At 45.1% G+C, this 10,325-nt stretch overlaps 1 protein-coding gene across 19 annotated transcripts in view; it reads left to right on the top strand.

Annotated features, from left to right (window-relative positions):
* The first annotated feature begins 322 nt into the window (after positions 1-322).
* FREM1 (FRAS1 related extracellular matrix 1) overlaps positions 323-10,325 on the top strand; it is a 186,862-nt gene continuing 176,859 nt past the window's right edge. For 5 of the 19 annotated variants that reach the window (XM_034663918.1, XM_034663923.1, XM_034663924.1 and 2 more), the window contains exon 1: positions 689-1,114. The gene's annotated coding sequence lies outside the window, so the exon portion shown is untranslated. Of the gene's footprint in view, positions 399-433; positions 517-688; positions 1,119-1,265; positions 1,363-10,325 lie in introns of those variants that run through there. The other 14 variants (XM_002915932.4, XM_034663922.1, XM_034663921.1 and 11 more) reach the window with 10 other exon arrangements.

The following is a 10,325-nucleotide window of genomic DNA, read 5'->3' as shown; positions in this document are numbered from 1 at the left end:
AACTTCTCTATTTATGGTCAATTTAAAAGTTGGGACAGATGGCATGCCATTACTTTTTTTTTCTGGTGGAGATGAGATACAGGAAGGCATTTTATTATGCAGTTGTTAGGGAGCAAGCCTTTCACCTGCCCACTGAACGCTTACAAGTTTAAGGAAATGAATTTCTGAGGGGCCCTTTATTGACCTGTGTTGTAGCTCACTCGGTGGGGTCATGCACTCTATGTAAAGGAGATGAGATGGCTGGAATTTTTGTGACTTTTTAAAACGAATCAAACACGTGACAAGCCTTGTAGACTGAACAAGTAAGGTGGGGCTTACAAACCGGAGCTCCTCTTTTTCGTTAAAGGCTGTGACAAAGTTAAAAGCGGCCAGTTCCCCTTCCTCCTCCTTTTTCAGTGGTGAGCATCTTGTCGGAATTTGAATAAAAACCTTTCTGGGGAGGAATTTGGTTGAAGAAAAGAGGTTCAGGGGGAAAAAAAAGTGTTTGAAGAGTTTGAAGGTCCAGGAAAAAAGTGTGTGAGTATGCATGTGGCGGATGTTAGCGCGTGTGTGTCTGTGTGTGGGTGTTAGTGCGCGTGTGTGCACCTATGCGTGTGGCATGTGTGAGTGTGCACACACACACGCGTGCGAGTGTGAATGTGTGCACGCCTGTGAGTGTGGGTCTGTGTGTGGGAAGCATGTGTGCGCCTGTGTGTGGTGTGTTTGGACGACTGTATATGCCGCGTGCGTGCGTGGGGCCATGTGTGTGCTGTGTGTGTGCGCGAGTGTGTGAGCGTGTGTGCGCGTGTGCTGCGGGCGGGAGCGGCAGCTTGGGCTCAGCCAGTGGCAGAGCGGTTGGTCGCGGACTAATAGTGCAGGGGGAGCTGGGGAGAGGCTAGGAGGACGCGCAAGCCACCTTGTTAACAAAAGCTCGGTTTGGTCCCTGCGGGCCCCACCGGCAGAAGGGACCGGGGAGCCCTGGCTCCCCGCCAGGGAGGTCGGGCTCCCGCGAGCTCGGCACGCATCCTTTATCATGCCCTCCGCAGGGGGGTCCTGAGGCTTGGCCGTCGGGAAGTTTCCAAAGCCGCCGCCACAGCCGCCGCCGCCTTGGAGGGGACGGAGCAAGGAGCGTGGAGTGAGTATGTGAACTTCAGGTCTCTCTCTTCCTGTCGGGTGGGCTGAGGGATTTCTAGTACAAAGAAAGCTAACACTCAGTGACCTGAAAGACTGGAATTTCAGCTCTCTTTCCTTTCCTGGGTTCTTGTTCCTCCCCCTTCCTCTCACAGCCCTTTCAACCAGAGATTACCGGGTCAGTGACTCTTGCCCGCCCGTCCGGGACACGGGGGTTCTAGCTTTTTAGCTTGGAAAGGAAAACCACTACCTGTGAGTATCTGCTTTCTGTACTTCCTCTCATCCTGACTGCGAACGTTCTGTTAGCAGAATGCCCCAGAGGTTGTTTGCGTGGTAGCGTTCACTTCACATGTCGGTGCAAGAAGTGTGCAGAGCCGACTGCAAAAGTTTAATCCTCCTGTCAACTCAGAAGGGTGGCGGTTGGCACCGTTAAAAACCCGTATGCCCACAGTTATGTAACACAGTTTATAACTTCGGAATCCATCCCTGTGGCACTCACCAGTGAAATCACCATTTTAAATTTTGTAATCCACCCTCGCCACCTTAGCTCACAGTGTTTCTTCTCAGTTACATGAAATGGGAAAGGGAAAGGATAAAAAAAATTAACATGACGGATAATATCCTCATGGTATAAAGAGAGAGAAATTTGCATGAGATGAGTTTGGATACCTGGTTTTGATTTAATTCTATTTGGAGATATATTTTTAAAAGCATGGTGTCTGTTTTTCTGAGGATGAGAGGGAATGTTGGAGAGGCAAAGAAATCATTTTGTTCTGAAGTTTTGGACTGATTTTTAAGTTCTTTCTGTTCGTTACCCGGATTCGGTCCAGAGACTTTGGTGCTGTAGTGAGTGGTTTCTTTTAGTTTTCATCTGGATCACAGAAATATTTTTCAAGGCATTCAATTTTCCTTTCTGCTTTCTTTCTTTCTTTCTTTCTTTTTTTTTTTTTTTTAACTCTTGTGCTCAGTCTTGTTGCCTGGTGTGAATTACAAAGCTTAAAAAGAGCATTTCCGGGGGCTGGTTGGAGTTTATGGCCTGGGAATCTTGCTGGAGAGATTAACCTCTTCACGGCTGCTTCGCAGACAAGACCTAGTGATCCAATTCTCCTCAGGTTTCTGCTCCAGAAAACTGACACCACCATTCCTGGCTCTAGTTAAAGCTTGAAGAATTGCTTCCCAGTCTCCTGTCTATACTTGATAAAAGTGCCTTCAGTATGAGTCCAGGAAAATGTTAATTCCCTTTGCTCTTTCTCTCTATCAGGGCTTCTCAAAACTCAGTGTGCATAGGAGCCACTTGAGTGCTTGTTGAAAGGCAGGTGACTGCCCTCCCCCAAAGGATTTTAGGTCTGGGGAGGGGCCGAGAATTTACCCAGGTGATTCTGAAGCAGGTGAGATCACATTTGGATAAGCGGTGCTTTACGTTGTCTTTGGCAATTAAATTCTTGTCACGTACTTGGTTAATATTAAACCTCATGTCTAAATGATAAACTTGAATTTCAGCTGATGTTGAACATAAGTTATATGCAACATGACTTTGCATGCTTGGCTGATAAACCAGGGCTTCTGACCAGCTTTCTCACCAGCCTCATCTTTGTTTCCTTGCTCTTCTTTCCATCTTCACCTTTCCATTCCCACGAGTGAGAAAGGGAGTTGGACAAAGGTGTTTACACGCCACAGTCCCCCTTCCATGTGTTGGGGATGTATGGTCTGACCTGACCGAACATGGCCAAGCAATGTTCGTCTTAGAAACTTTCAACCCAGGGCTGTTCTCAATTCTTTAGCAGCCTTTCAGGGATACTCTGCTTCTGGGGATGGGCTAGGCTGAGTGGGGCTGAACTGAGCTGGATTATTTCTTGGGACTGCTCAGGAGCAGTATAATTCCTAGAAACTGAGTTTAGATTAGACCAATGCACAGGGACTGGGAGAAACAGGCAGTGATTCCTCCATTATGCTGAGGTCCTCATTTGACAACATATGAGGGGAGAACTCAGCCTCCATCCCCATCCCCAGTGATGTTTGATGCCATTGGATATTTACAGGAAAAAGAAAATAGGATGTGGTCATCAGTGTCCCTTCCTTTTCCCCCCTCTCCTCACTCCAAATGTTTGCTGGTGCCTGCTACGTGCCAGGCTCCACGCTACTTTCCAAGGACTCTGGAAAGATCAATGTGTGTGGTGTGGACAGAGCCCTCGTCTGCATGCGGTTTCAAGTCTTAGCTGTTGCTAACCAATCTTGATGAGCCAGCTAATCTCTCTAAACTTCACTTCCTCCGTCAATAAAATGAAAGGGTTGAGTTAAATGAATTTGAGTATCTTTCCAGCTCTGATGTTCTGACATTGGCAAACATGGCTCAGTCTTCTAAACACAAACAAGGGGGAATGGGAGCTTTTTAGCATTTGCTTTGAAAATAGACTCAAAGATTTAGCTTCCTGCTTTTCTTAAAATTTTTCAAAAATATCTTTTGACTTTTCTTTCTCTTGTCAGAAATCAGGACCACCGGTAGAGTGAGTTAGATGAATTATACCTTTGCAGAGCACACAGTCATTCCTCACAATGGGTTCCTGTAACTCTCTGGAAAGGCTGTCTCCCTGGGCCGGGTTACCTAGGACAGCAGCCTCTTATCTTGTCTGAATCTGGTGTTGCCCCCGCCCCCCTCCTTGGAGAGCTGGGTGGTCTGACAGGGCTTGCTGGCTTCAAAGTTGCACAACTGCCACCTGACCCTTTCATTCAAGTGATTTAATAGCTTTTGTGCTACCAGGTGAGAGGCTCCAACAGAGACCTTTGAGGGTCTGGAGGAAAAAAAACCCAACTCCCTAATGAAATCTGCGTTTTGTCCGTACTATAGTTTCTCTTACTGCCATGACTGCGTCATTTCAAAGGGTTCTAAAACTTGGCCATCAAGATAAGAAAACAGCCGTGCTCTGGGCACTTTTCTGACAAATGTAGATTCCAGCTGTCTGCAGATATTATGTTTGAGTGGGAACTACTCACTGGGGGATGTACAAGGATACTGCGGAGTTAGGATATTTTTGACCAAAGATTCTTGGCCTCTTGTTGATAGGTTTAAAGGAGGTGGCAAAATAGTCTTTGGTTTCACTCTTATCCCTCCCCGTTTACGGGGTTGCTGCTACAATGTCAGAAATACTTCTTTTATGCATCATGCAAAGCCTTCTAAGATTGTATGTCACTCTTCACTGTCAGTTTTATCCTTAAGACTTTCATATCTGGCTTCTTTAGAGACCAGGGCAGATAACACCCCAGGACCCACTGAGCTCCACGTCCTTCCAGCCGTGTTCCACCTCCCTGGGATCCCCTCTCTGCCTTCCGTCAAGTGTTATCAGCTGCTCAGGGCTTCCAAATGCTCCCTAAATTCTTCATATAATAAATGAGCCAGGACTTTATCTCATGAGATCGCACTCAATGTCATGTGATTTTCATGCCAGGGTCCACGTTTCCTGTTAAATTCTTCATTTTGTCAATTATAAGCCAAAAGCTTTGTGACGTTAGGAGAATTTCAGAAAGGATTGACATTCCCAGATGAGAATTCATCGGTATGTTTAAAAGTTATTGGGTGTTTCCTATCAAATCCCTGTTATAGCCTAGATTTGCTTTTCCTGTTAAAGTGATTCTGCTCCTGGGAAAGGCAACACAGCAACACACAACAGCAATACCCTAATTCTGTTTTATGTAAATCTTCCTCTTTGTTATAACATGGTGGAATAATTCTACTTCATCCAATAAGCATTAATGATTGTTTTGAAACCAAAGGGTAGTATTAATAGGAGAGCTCAAATATTAAATTGGAGTGTGTAATAGAAAAAAAAAGAATGATCTTTGAATAAATTTCAGCTGGGTTCCAGTTCTGGGCTGCAGTATTCTTTGGTTCTGTAATTCTGGCCCAGTTACTTACCCAGTTTCCTCTGAGTCAAATGAGGGTATGGACACTTACCAGATGTTCATGAGGGCTAAAGGACGTTTGGAAAGCACCTAGCATGATCCATGATGTATGATAAGTATCAATGAGTATTTCTTCTCTGGAAGAGGGCTAACACAAGTGTGAAGGCTGGAAAGAATCATACACGTGGCAAGCCACTCAATTCATAGGTGAAAAGAAAAGAGAAATGGGAAATCAAGCTTTCTTCCAGATTTCACTGACGAGGCAGAATAGATATTAGCCCATCACTTCTGGCTTTGGTCCCACCTGATTCCTTCTCCCAGATGGAACAGATCCATGAGCTCCTGGGCCATCAAAGCTATTAGTACCGAGAGAGCAAGGGCACTGTGAAAATCATTCTGTCCTCATTTCTTCTTGACCCTCCAGACTTGAAGACTTTTATAGCCGTTTCAGGAAAGAAATCATTTTAATTTTTTTGATGGGGAGGATTTTGCTCTATCGTAGCCAGGGGCCCAACTTCTGGGAGAAATGTTTGAGAATTTGAAATGGGCAGCGTGTGAACTATCACTGAAAAGAAAACGAAAAGCCATAGCCATTCAGACATGTGGTACTCCCCCTGCTCTCCCTCCTGGTCTTTTCTCTCTTCCCACCAGTGTTTTCTTATAGGCCCAGTGTTTGCACTGTGATAAGTCAGTCACTCAACTAATCTTTCCTGAGCTTCTCTGTGCCAGAGAAGATGACCAGGACAGGAGAGACTTGAGTGAGCAGAACAGTCATGGTTGTTATCTTCAAGAAGCTTACCGATGAGGGTGAAAAGGTAGACTTTTAATAAAATGACTGCAAACAAAGAAATGCCACAGGTGGTGAGAGTATTGCAGGATTCTGTGCAAGCAGATGACACCGGTCTGGGAGGTGGAGACCTGAAGGATGGCTAGAATTTAGCCGGGGAAACGGGAGTTTGCTAGAAGTGGGGGAAGGGCATTCACGGCAGATGGAAAAGCACGGATAAAACACACAAAGGCTCAGAGTGGGCATTGCAGTGAGTTTAAGAAGGGAAGAAGAACTGTGTGACTATAGGGCACCTGGGTGGCTCAGTTGTTAAGCGTCTGCCTTCGGCTCAGGTCATGATCCCAGGGTCCTGGGATCGAGCCCTGCATCAGGCTCCTTGCTTGGCGGGAAGCCTGCTTCTCCCTCTCCCACACCCCTGCTGGTGTTCCCTCTCTTGTTGTGTCTCTGTCTGTCCAATAAATGAATAAAATCTTAAAAAAAAAAAAGAACTGTGTGACTAGCTTGTCAGGGGAAGGAGGCTGGAAAGATGGGCAGAGGACAATCACACAGGGAAATCCAGTCTCACAGTTAAAAGGGACCCCAGAAGGCACTGAATCCCCACTTCCTCTCTGGGACAAGAATCCCTTTTTCTGTCTATATCTCTGTCCTTGCCATTATTGGACAACTTTGAAGGAAAGTTCTTTCTAAAAGTAGGGTTCAGGGCACCTGGGTGGCCCAGTTGGTTGAAGGTCTGACTCTTCGTTTCAGCTCAGGTTGTGATCTCAGGGTCATGAGGTGGAGCCCTGTGTGGGGCTCCGCGCTCAACGCAGAGTCTGCTTGAGATTCTCTGTCTTCCCCTGCCCCTCCCGCTCATGCTCTGTCTCAAATAAGTAAATGAATCTTAGAAAAATGAAATAAAAGTAGGGTGCAATTCCCCCTATCCTCCCTGAGTCTGCACCCTGGACCCAGAGAGTAAAAGTCACTCCTCTTTCAAATAATTCGAAGACAGACTATTTTTTTCATAAATTACTGCCAAAGCTGGTCTGTGTTTTCCTGTTCATGTGTAGTCGATTTTGGAGGAATACAGTTTTACATTTGTGCTGAGGACAGTGAACTCACTGGCTTCAGTCCATTATTCCAGCCTCCAGTTATTGAGACTGTGGATCTTGAGTGTGTCCTCACTGATAACAGTTAACATTTTTAGATTTGTGCTGTTTGTGAATTGGATACGCTTGTCTTCTGTATCTTTGCTTAGGAGTTCGGAAATTTATTTAACTGGAGGAAGCCAAAAATGGAGCTATGGGCACCACTCAAGACGTTTCTCTTAAGAGAAAGGGTGCCCCAACCTCTTTTTATTTTCGAGAGGAAACTAGACACAACATCTCTATAACCCAGACTCACAGAAATGTTCAAGGTTAAATGAGAAGAGTTCAAAGACATCAGTGTGTGAAGGCATGGTTCACCTGTATTTGCTGATGTCATTTACCGAGACATGTGTTGAATGCATAAGTTTGTCCTTCTGCCTTCAAAACACATGGATAAACAGCTACACCGTCAGGTAGGATGTGATAAATGCCCTGTGATGGGTTTAAATAAAATGTGATTCTTCTGCAATAGCAGGAAGGAAATCTTTCCAAATGGAATGATTATGTCTTAGGACATTTTGAAGGAAGCATTTCACAAGGCCTTAATACTTTAAGGATTTTAATAAGGATGGAAGCAAAGACATTCCAGGTAGGTGGCAGACATGAACAGGGGCAAGGAGATGTGAAGGGTCCAGTAGATCGTTGTGACCATGTGACTGGAGGCTACGGGAGAGGGTAAGGCTGTGGTTTGGGAACACATAGGCTAGAGGTGTTAGCCAAAGGCTGTGGGAGTGGATACGAAGTGAGAAGCTAGCTGAGGTTAAAATTTTAAGAAATGCCATGTTTTTTAGCAGTGCAGTGTGACCCAGAGAAGATAGAGGTAAAGAGAAGGAAGAGTGAATAAAAGAGAAAAAGGCAATGGTTAGGTAGAAAGAGAACCAGGAGTATACTGAGGTGTAGAAGCCGGGAGAGAAGCAGTTATGCAGAAAGTGGGTGGAGGGCACTGTTGGGTACTGTCAAGATCAGAGGATTGTTGGAGAAAAGTTCAAGTTGATGTGTCAATTAGCAGGTCACTGGCAGCCTTTGAGACAGCTATTTCAGTGGACTGGTGGCAATCAAAATCAAGTGGTCCTCTGAGGGAATGCAAGGGGGAGAGGAGCAAGGAGAGACCCCTTTTCAAGGCTGTAGGCTAGTTGGTCAAGATGAGGCATATGGTGGGAGAGGAGAAAAGAAGATGTTTGATGAGCTGTAGGAGTAATAGTCACGGTAGCAGTAGTGGTAGTAGCAGTGGTCAGAGCACTAGCATTTATTTAGCACCCACTGTGTTCTAGATACATCTACACATGTATTTCTGCATTTGATTCTCACAACACAACTATGCCTTCGTGTTTCAGCCCCTTTTTACCAGAAAGACAACTGAGACTAAGAGAACTTAATTTGGCCAAAATTATGTCACCAGTAGACGGCAGGACCCACATTCAAATCTAAGGTCACCGTGTCCTCAGGACTCACTGGTGTGGCCGCTTTTCTGTTTTGGACTTGGCTTCTCCCATGGGGAGGGCCGCAGGCCTGCCGACTAAAGCCCGTTTATCAGAGTGATAATAACAACGAGAAGCACACAGGGATGGGGGTGCACCCAAGGAACTGATTTCTGCCGAGTATGGGATAAATCTCTGGCTCATTTCTAAAGTACAGTAAAACATTTTGTAGCATAAAGTCATTGTCGTGGAATGTGCAGGACATGGCTGTGGTGTGGTGGCTTGGTGTTCTGCCACAGTCCGGGTACCCACAGTTCATTGCAAATTCCAGGTCCTTTAATCCCCTTTTCCTCTCCTGTCACTCTCCTTACTTCCTTCTTCTTTTCTTTCAGTAATTGCCTCGTCTTAAGAAAATCAGACTCTGGGACGCCTGGGTGGCTCAGTCAGTTAAGCATCTGCCTTCAGCTCAGGTCATGATCCCAGGGTCCCGGGATCGAGTTCTGCATCGGGCTCCTTCCTCAGCAGGGAGTCTGCTTCTCCCTCAGCCTGCCGCTCTTCCTGCTTGTGCTCCCCCTATCTCTCTCTCCCTGACAAATAAATAAAATCTTTAAGAAAAAAAAATCAGGCTCCTGCCACCCACCTATCACAGCTGGGTAACTTTGAGCTCCTCCCAGACTGTGGCCTCTGCTAAGATCCACTGACTTTCCCACGGTAGATCGGCATGGAACACCACAGCATTTAAAAAAAAAACCATTTAGTTCCAATATTGGAAAATAGTTGATGCCAATATTGGAAAATAGTTGATTTCCAATATTGGAAAATAGATGAAGCCCTTAGAATTCTTGGAACAATTAAATATAGGCACCGCTGGGTGTGTTGATTGGTGATTCAGAGGTGACTGGAAGTGACTTGTCAGTGGAAAGGAGCAAGGGTTGAGTGGCCATTGGACTACATTAAGTAGCTACTCAAAGACTTTCACACTAGTTTTTATATCCTCCTCATATCTTGTGTACCGTATGTACGAATTTGCTACGGCTGCCATAACAATGAAGACTTGGTGGCTTAAACAACAGAAATTTATTTTCTCATAATTCTAGGGTCTACAAGTCCAAGATCAAGGTGTCAATAGGGTTGATTCCTCCTGAGGCCTCTCTTCTTGGCTTGTAGAACTGATTTCTTCTCCCCGTGTCTTCACATGGTCTTCCCTCTGTACCCATCTATGTCCTAATTTTTTCTTTTTATAAGGACACTAATTATGTTGGATTAAGGGCCACCCTAATTGACTTCATTTTAATTTAATTACCTCTTTAAAGACTGTCTCTAAATGTAGTCACATTCTGAGGTACTGGAGATTAGGACTTCAATATATGTATTTGGGGGGAACAAAATTCAACCCATAAATACCATGCCGCCATATCAAGCCTCTGCTTGGTGTTAGTAACTGATCTTCCAAATTCTGAGGACATTACTACAGCAGAAGGAATAAAATGAAACCTGTGGACCTATAAATTCACGTTTAGAAATCCATTTGTAATACTCTCTGGATTTAGAGCTTGGCTTCAGGATGAGGTGACAGGGAAACTTCCTCAGGCAGGACTAGCTTTGCACTTTTAAAAATTCCAGATGTAACCCATTTTATTTTTCTCATTTGGCTAAAAAGCCTGCACAATGCCGGCTTAACTCCTCAGGTTAGGAGGAAGTAATGTGCTGTGTGTCCTATTTTGCATTGCAGATGCTAGGAGGCCTCCTATGTTGATTGTTGCTGGATTGCTTTATTGGAAACTACTGGCCTTTATTTACTCCCTGATACAGAGACATTTCCTGGTCTGTAACTTTGTAAGTTGCTTTGGTGCTAGGCCCCTTGTAGTGCATGGAAATCACAGGCTATGAGATTCATTGGTAGGAAGGCTTGGGTCTTCATACATCCCTCCCCCCACTGAAGTGTTTGTCTGCATTAAGAATGGCAACTTATGGAGGTGCCTCTGTGGC

This window comes from Ailuropoda melanoleuca, chromosome 7, assembly GCF_002007445.2.
Source record: "Ailuropoda melanoleuca isolate Jingjing chromosome 7, ASM200744v2, whole genome shotgun sequence".
NCBI classification, from domain to species: Eukaryota; Metazoa; Chordata; class Mammalia; order Carnivora; family Ursidae; genus Ailuropoda; species Ailuropoda melanoleuca.
This window is presented reverse-complemented; position numbering and strand designations above follow the sequence as displayed.